Genomic DNA, 10,000 nt, shown 5'->3' with positions numbered 1-10,000 from the left:
ACTGGCACCTTTTGGACTACATTATTGTTCGCCAAAAGGACAGACAGGATGTGATGATCACTAGAGCCATGCAGGGAGCAGAGTGCTGGACTGACCACCGCATGGTCAGATCCAAACTACACCTGGTCATCCCACCTTGCTGTCCCAAGACGCCCCAAAGACTAGAAGACTAAACATGCCAGCTTCCAACCCAGACACCATTGATGACCTCCGTCAGCCACCTTGCATGCAACCTCTCTCTCATGTCCCAGAGAAAGCTGATGCCAAAGACTGGCCAGTTCTATCTGCCGCCATCCACTCTGCCGCCTCAACAGCCCTTGGCACCAAGGTCAGAAAACATCAGGACTGGTTTGACAACAACTCTTCTCATATCCATTTGACTCTGCAAAAAAACAGCAGCCCCACAAAGCCCTGCTTCCAACCCACAATCCTCCATGCTAAAAGCCAACTACACCAAGGTTAGTGCCAAAGCACAGCTGTCACTAAGGGCCATGGAAGACACCTGGTGGCTGGAGAAAGCAAAAGAAATTCAACATCTTGTTGACTGTAGTGACACTATGGCTTCTATCATGCCATCAAAGCTCTCCATGGACCAAGGAAGCAAACCCTCACTCCTGTTAGATCTGCTGCTGGAGACAGCTCTCCTGAAGGACCGCCAAGAGAAATTTTTTTTTTTTTTTTTTTTTTTTTTTTTTATTTGCAAACATCATTGACATTACAGAAAAATGCAACACTACGCATTACGCAATATTGAATACTCACATACCCACAAACAGACGACATTAATAAAATTAACATACTGTAACTTAACAAGACATCACATTGACTTGGTTTCCACAAACATAACACAACATAACATTAATAACAGAAAGCTAAGGATGATTTTATGGTCCAGGATGATTATGATATGATTATCAGGGATGAAATTGATGACCGGAATGAAAAGAAGGGGATGGGGGGTGCGGATGGTAGCTCTAAGAGTGTGAAATGAGGTGGTGTTGGGATGGGGGTGGGGATGGGGTGAGGGGTAGTGAGCATGTGAGGATGTATGTGTGTGTGTGTGTGTGTGTGTGTAAAAGATATGTATAAGGCTGGTTTGTTGTTGGGCCAGGAGGAGAGAAGCTGGAACATAGAGGGAGGGTTTCAGGAGAGGAGTTGTAATTATTCTATTAATGATAAGTATAATAATAGGAATAACTGATTGCCTGGTTGATTGCCTGACTGATTGCCAACCTTGGCACCCATTAATGGCCACAGTTCCACCCAGCCCCTGCAGTTATACTGCGCGACGAGCTGACAGAGGGGAGGACCCATGCCACCCATCGCCAGGCCCCCAGCATATGCACACATCCCCCACTACCACGACCAACCACACCTCGCCCCCAGACCTTCACCCAACACTTGCCCCTTGGACCTAAATATGTACAGTATGTGAATGGCTAGGTTGAGGGGTCTATCTAGAATGGGGCATTAAAAAAGTAGTGGGCATGCATGGTGAATATCTGTCAGGATTTCCCATGCACACCACACTTACCCTGTGTAAGATGTATGCCCCAACAATGTGTGCATTAAAATAAGTGAGGGCATGCAGATAGACACCTGATGAGGGCATCTACCTGCACCCACTCTTACCCTAGCCTGTTTTGTAGTTTTTGTTTATGTATGTCACCCAACATGTAGTGCATTAAAAGAGAGTAAAGCGCGGCTGTGTGCTTCCAGGACAAGGCGGTGCATGAGCCGCATGAGAGGGTGCACAACGGGGCCCAGGGCCAATAGATAACCCACAGGACTCCCAACCAATGCCAAAACCACACAGCCAATTCGCCAGGACCTATCTCCCAAGCCATCCACGGGGCCCCGCAGAATAACGCATGGGAGAGAGGCAGAGAGAAAGAGTGAAATTAGTGCTATCAGAGAATGTAAATAAAAGGGGAGGGAAAGAAGGATGCTATTTATATTACTACTACTAATAATAATAATAATAATAATAATAACAGTTCCAGCTTACCCTCCCCCTGCCTAGTGTTCGATGATATGTGTATCTGTTGATGAAGTGTGTTATGATCGGTGGTGGAGATGGAACTCAGGCAAAGAGGGTCAGGACTGTAAGTAGGTGATAAAGGGGTACCAAGGGAGAGGTTGTATCCTGAGTATTGATTAAGTTTGTAGTTGATAGGTTTCTAATGATATATATCCGTTAACAAGTTTTTCCAATGAGTGATGTGAGCTTTTTTCCTAGATTTCCAGTTCATGAGGATTGTTTTCATGCATAGTCAGCTTAACAGTAGTGTTTTATTGCCGGAGTTGCTTAAATTGACTGTGGATGTATCACCAAGAATGCATAAGGAAGGGGATGCTGGGATGTGACAGCCAAAGATGGAAGAGAGAGATTTTTGTGACACTCACCCAGAAGTGGTTGATTGGAGTGCAATGCCAAACCCATGAATGTATGTATCTGTTATTCAGGTGCAGTGAGTGCAAAGATCCCAGCCAAACCCCATTTTGCCAATTTATGTGCAGTGTAGTGGAATCTGTGAAGAACCTTGTATTGTATTAGTTGTAGATTACTATTCTTTGTCATGCGAGGTAGATGTTTTTGCACATTTTGGTCCAGAAGTCGGCAACTGGAGTAATTGATAAGTCTGATTCCCATTTGTGATATGGCAGGCCAATTGTTTTTTCTGGAACAAGATATAATTTTTGGTAAATTTGGGAGAGTATTTTTTTGGGATATACAGCTCTGAGATTGGTGGGGGAATGTCAAGGTTAGCTGTCTGATGTTAATTTTTTCCTAGGATAGATGATTTAATTTGCAGGTATTGTAAGAAGTGGTTACTGATGTCAGTGTTTCTGGACCAACAGTGTTGAGGCCAGATTATTGTCTTGAAGAATGTGTTGAAGGTGAGGATGCCCTTTCCCATCCATGTGAAAGTTATGTTTTTTTTATTGACGGTGAAATCTTGGTTATTCAAATCGGGTGCGAATTGATGGTGCTATAGGTGAATCATGATGTGGGTAGAATCTCCACCAGGCTGTCAGAGTAGCTGAAATTTGTTGGGGCTTTGAAGGATGATGTTTTTTTGACCGAATTGACTGCAGAAAGGGAGATCTGAGATTTTAATTTCTTTACAGATTGTTTGTTCTAGGTCTACAGGTGTTGGTTCGAGGGGTGGGTGTAGCCATTTGTGGGATGAAGTGGAGCTACATAAAAGCGGGGCCCTCTAGTTCCATTGCTTTTGCTTTTAAATAACATTTTAAAGGTCTCCTTAATCACAGCAACCTGCAGACCCCAACATCCTTGACAAGGCTTCTGCTATGCCACAGATGCTAATATTTGGACAGCCCTCCTGACTTCGGAGAAACATCCAAGGCTTATCAGGAGCCTGAAAATAACAAAAGCCCAGGACCGGCGGTATCCCAGCGGAGGTGTTCAAACATGGGGGCTATCTCCTCACACCGCTACACCTCCTGATCATCAAAAATCTGGCAGTTCTGAGAATGTACCCCAGGACTGGAAGGATGCCAACATCATCGTTTTTATAAGCAGAAAGGGGACAGAGCAGACTGTGACAACAGTTGAGGAATTTCGCCTCTCCACAGCAGGCAAAAGTCCTTTAAAGATTATGTTTTCCGACTGGTCGAAAGTACATCTCAGAACTTACTTCCCTGAAACACAGTGTGGCTTCCGTAGTGCAGGTCCACAACTGACATGATCTTTGCTCTACGGCAGCTACTTGAGAAAAGCAGAGAGCAGCTTAGAGACCTCTACATCGCTTTCATCTAACCTATAGCAGCAAAGCCTTTGACACCATTAACCGTGATTGATGCTCTGGGCAATAACTTTGGCAAACTTGTGTACCACCCAAGTTCCCTTCCATTCTGGGTAACAATTGCACGATGGCATGCAATAGAGTTGTTATGGGGGTTTCAGTCTGATCCCTTTAAGGTCAATGTTGGGGTAAAGCAAGGCTGTGTCCTGGCACCAGTACTGTTCAATCCCTCCTCAAAGCAATCACCGACTGTTCCATCAGGCTCTGCAGCACAAAGATGGTATAGACCTGGAATACCGATGGCAACCTCTTCAACATCCGCTGCCTCCAAGACAGAAAAAAACATCAACCTGCTACATCCATGAGTTCCAGTATGCGGTGATCACTGTGCTGTCTTGGCACACAGCCCAGAATCCATGCAACATGCCCTGGACACCATTTCAGCATTGTATCAGTCCCTTTGGTCTTCAAGTAAACACCAAGAAGACAGAGGTTATGGCTAACTCTGTAACCAAATCTCCTTCATGTTGGCTTCCACATCAATGGCAGTCCACTAGTCTTGTTGACCATTTTACATACCTGGGCTCCACATCTCCCTCTGCAGATTCCACCCTTTGACAGTGAAATCCACCATCAGATCAACAAAGCCTCATCAGCCTTGGGGCTTTTAGGAAGAGAGTATTCGGCAACAACAAACTAAAAATCAGTACCAAAGTAGCTGTCTATAATGCAGTCTGTGTCACCACCCTACTCTATGGGGTAGAAACATGGACGCCAGAGTACGCCACATAAACAGCCTGGAGATGTTTCACATCAGATGCCTCCAAAAAATATTCAACCTGTCCTGGGAGGACCGAGATCCCCCATACTGACATTCTTGGACCGCGACTGGCACCACCAGCATGGAAGCAGCTCTGGCCAAGAGGCATTTACGCTTGGTTGGCTACACCATTCGTGATGCTCGGCTATCGGCCCCACGCCAAGTCCTTTTTATGGACAGTTGTCAATCCTAAGCGGGCCGCCAGGCCAGAAGAGACGACAAGGATCCTTTTACCAAAGAACTTTTGAGCGGCTGCAACGCCAACCCTGGCCAGCTCGAGGCAATAGCATCCAACAGACCAGCCTGAGAGCCACGCAAATAAAAGCAGCTGAGCAAATCAACGACACCTTCATCCAAAGGAGGACTCCAAGACGCGCCTTAACGACACCGCAGGCAGACCCCACCTCCCAATCATCAGGACATACCTGCTCCATCTGTGGGAAGAGTGTGCGGCTCCAAAATACCGCCTCCATAGCCACGTGAGGTGGCATCAACAGCAACAACGTTTGACCAATCCCCCCCAACCCCTGGAACAAGCTGCCATCATCGGACGGACATAACAGTGTGTGTTTGTGTGTGTGTGTGTGTTTGTGTGTGATAGATGTGTGTGAGCGAGGGAGGGGGACAGTGTGTGTGTGTGTGTGTGTGAGAGAGAGAGAGAGAGAGAGAGGCTGTGTGTTGTTGGTGGAGCTCTGATGGAGGGGTCTGTATCATGGTAGTGGCAGACTGATGAACTTGGCCCTGATCAGATAGTGGACCTGGGCCAACTCACAGCTCCATCTAGTGTCCAGTCGACGGAGGCCCTGCCCTCCGCTTATAACATGTGCGCTGGGCATGAGGGTGTGCCATCGTCTCAGCTTATAAAGGCTTTATTACAACTGTACACACACACACACACACACACACACACACACACACACACACACACACACAAAGTCTAATGCTCTCTCACACACACACACACACACACACACACACACACACACACACACACACACACACACACACACATACATACATACATACACACACACACACACACACTAACACACACACACACACACACACACACACACACACACACACACACAATACACACACACATACATACACACACATATAGTTCTAATCGTTTCTTACACACACACACACACACACACAACACACACACAAACACACACACACAAACACACACAAAAACACATTAAAATAAACACACACACACACACACACACACATCACACACACACACACACACAGTCTAATGCTCTCACACTTATAAATCATGTATTATGGACAAAACCATTTATTAGGTAGGGTTGTTTTCCCCTGACTATTTGTTTCACAAAATTAAACATATTAACACATTTTTTCAAACACACACACATGAAACACACAAACTTTTCAAACTGACACACATTAAACACACAACACACTCCTTCAAACTGACACACATGAAACACACAACACACTCCTTCAAACTGACACATGAAAAACACAACACACTCTTTCAAACTGACACACATGAAACACACAACACACTCCTTCAAACTGACACAAACCCATCTCTTCTACATCGTCTTAGTTGCTCCTACATTGAATCTGTCACACTACACTGTTTACCAATAATTTTAGCTAGACATAGTGTTTGTCTGTTCAGTCACACACACACACACACACACACACACACACACACACACACACACACACATACAAAAACATACACACACACATACAAAAAAACATACACAATAATAACACACACATTAACAGTACACATTACACACACACACACAAAAAAACATACACCTCTATCTTTCTCTCTCTCTCACAAACTTTGTCAGACCTAATACACAGATTTTTCAAACTTTCTAGTGTGTATCTGCTCTTTCTCTGCCTTTCTCCGGCCCCCACCGCACTTACTTAAGGTCCACAACTGAACTGAATAGCCTACATACAAGCTATAGTTGAATGAAGTTAACTGATGACAAATATTAAAAAAAGAATCAAACGTTTAGCTTATCATGAAATAATACCATACATGTCAACAAGCAGGGAGATAATGAAGATCAGTAGTTCTACTCAAACTATTTTGCACATAGGCTATGGAAGATTGGTCAAATCCAAGTAGGGAAAGTTTAAGGAATGACGTGAAAGTGAAGACATTAGAAAGGCCAACCGAAAGTTAAGGTTGCTTTTGATAGTAGCCTACAATGACTTCACAAAAGTGGTCTATATAGCTGATTCTGTTGACTCTGAAAGGTTCTCTTATTGACGATTGAATCAGCAATTTGATTAACACAAGGTGGGACGATCTAGGAAGCAGAGAATAGACATGCACCAGGAGCAGTCTTTGTACATACCAAGGAACACATAATTAGGCTTTTACGCTTCCTCCCCATCTTTTTTGTTTAAACTCCCCACTTTCCCCTGATCCTCCCATGAATGTATATGTATTGACATGAAAAACGATTTGTAATGATTTTACACTTCCACGCCATGTAAACATAATGCCTTTGAAGTGCAATTTTTTTTTTAGTACATCTATTCTCGTGTCTGTTCATGGCCTCACACACAGACACACAGACACACACACACACACACTCTCACTCTGTCCCCCTGTGTTTCCCTCATGTACACACAAAAACATATACACATGCTCTGTCACACTCGCTCTCTCTCTCTTACACACACATACACAACACACACCTCTTCTGTCCTTCTGTCTCCCTCACTTTCACACACAAAAACATACACACTCTATCACTTTCTCTCTCTCTCTCTCTCCGCGCACACACACACACACACACACACTGTCCCACTCCTCTCCGTCTCTCTGATTGCGCTCTAGCCTGGGCCTAATTTAAATAGGCCCCAGCATGTCTGCCTGCACTCTGTTGTTTACACGGATGAAATCTGAAACAAATGTGAGCACCATGCACCCCCCCTACCCCTACCCCTCCCCAAACACACACACACACACACACACACACACCAGCCCCTAAGCACACTTCCTCTTCCACTGACACACACACACACACACACACATACACACACAATGGCCACGCTATCTCAAACGGAGCCACATGTGTGGCTAGGTCTGCGATTGGGCCATGCAAAGCGTTTGCATCAGATTCAAAGCAGACCTTGTTCTACAGTGTGTGAGTGAGAGTCTGTATATGTGTGTGTGTGTGTGTGTGTGTCTGTGTGTGCATGTTGGAGTCATGGCGCAAGAGTTGAAGGGATTATCAATCAGATAGAGAGAGTGCAATAGATAAAGAAAGAGAGAGATAGAGAGAGAGGTGGAAAATAGAGAGAAATAATCTCTGGAGAGACACATTACTGTTAAAAATCCTGATGTCCTCATAACACTGTTTCTCCAGCTCAGCACTTTTAGTCTCTCCTGCACACACACACACATGCACACACACACACACATGCACACACATACACACACACACACATACATGCACACACATGCACACACACACACACACACACGCACACACATACACACACGCACACACACACACACGCAAACACGCACAGGCACACACATACACACTCACGCAAGCACGCACAGAAAGGCACACACACACACACACACACACACACACACAGACAGCAGACTTTGCATGGACTTAACTGGAAATAAAGGGGGCCCTGAAGCTTGACCAGGCCCTGAATTCCTGAAAAGAAAGGAAGGAGATCTTGTGTGTCCGACCCCCAAAGGCAACAGGCAACATCTCATCTACCCACTCTACCTGAGTGTGTGTGTGTGGACGAGAGCAAGAGGGAGTGGGAGAGAGACAAAGAGCATCTACGTGTACCTGTAAAATGCATAAAGGTTGAAAAGGAATGTGTGTGTGTGTGTGAAGTGTGAAGACAGAGGGAGAAAGAGAGAGACACAAGAAAGAAAAAAAGTGTGTGTGTGTGTGTGTGTGCGTGCAGGCGTGAAAAAGAGTGTGTGTGAGTCCGGCGTGAAAAAGAGTGTGTGTGAGTCCGGCGTGAAAAAGAATGTGTGTGCGTCCGGCGGGTGTCAAAGTGTAACTAAAGATGCTCGAGAGGTCAGTCTGGACAGAGGAAGAGGAGGGCAGATTTGAGCCTGCCCCCCCCCCCCCCCTAACCCTGTTTCCCCAGGAGTCTCTTGAGGATTGGGGGATTGGTGGCCCACGTTGGGGATTGGTGGTTTGGGACTAAACTAGAGTATAGAGAAGATGAGGTCATAAGCATGTTAATTATGTTGTGCACACACACACACTTTGTAGAGTTACAGTAGTCATGTTGTGCACACACACACTTCGTAGAGTTAGACACCGCTGGACACTATATGCTAGTGTCTCATACTATGAACTAAATGTTGAAACTTGTCCTGGATACTGACCGTATCAAACAAGCATGTGTAATGTCGTGCACAGACAGACACACAACCACACACACACACACAAGCAGACACACACTAATTTGATCTGTGCTCAGTTGGTTTATGTTAACCCAAGACTCAGTGTGTGTGTGTGTGTGTGTGTGTGTGTGTAACTGGGAAGTCACAGTAACAAGTCCTGCAGTATATGGTGCATGCGCCACTAGTGAGCTGTCACTCAAGCGGTGACCCTGCAGAGAGGGTGCTTAGAGTGGGGTCAGCTGTAGAATGCAACAGGAAACGCTCTTCCTGTGGTCGGGTCATCACCATGGTAACCGTCAACGGTGGGAATTCCGATGTCAGTGGCCTGGTAACGGGACACTCTCAAACACACACACACACGCACGCACGCACGCACGCACGCACACACACACACACACACACACACACTTGCACAAAAGGGAAGGAAGGAGGGGGTGAGACTGGCGAGTATGGACATGGTTCTGAGAGACAGCCACTGAGACAACACACACACACACACACACACACATACATACATGTACACACACACACACACACACACACATACATACATACATACACACACACACACACACATACATACATACACACACACACAAAACTCATACATTTTCACAACAACAAACTCTCTCTCAAACTCCCTCCTACAGTCACAGAGCTCACACACAAACACACACACACTGTATATATAAGGGACTCACCATCACTTACATAAATCACCTTCTTTTATTTAAACCTGCGGCTGGCAGAATACTATCAACAAAGAAACAGAATAAAGAAACAAAATAAAAACTGATTATACAGCTAGAGTTGGCACTGTATAAGCACATCTCACAAATAAACAAAACTCAAATCAAAACCGATATCAGTAAACATTATATGAAGTGCCGCTGATATTGCCTTAAGTATTGAACAGAGAGATAAAAATGCTTCTCAATCCCAGCTTTTTGCATGGATTTGTTTTTTTTTACAGTCTGGATATCAACATCAAATGTGCCACAAACAGTG

The sequence above is a fragment of the Alosa alosa genome, chromosome 7, assembly GCF_017589495.1.
Source record: "Alosa alosa isolate M-15738 ecotype Scorff River chromosome 7, AALO_Geno_1.1, whole genome shotgun sequence".
Lineage (NCBI taxonomy): Eukaryota > Metazoa > Chordata > Actinopteri > Clupeiformes > Clupeidae > Alosa > Alosa alosa.
Note: the sequence above shows the minus strand (reverse complement) of the source record.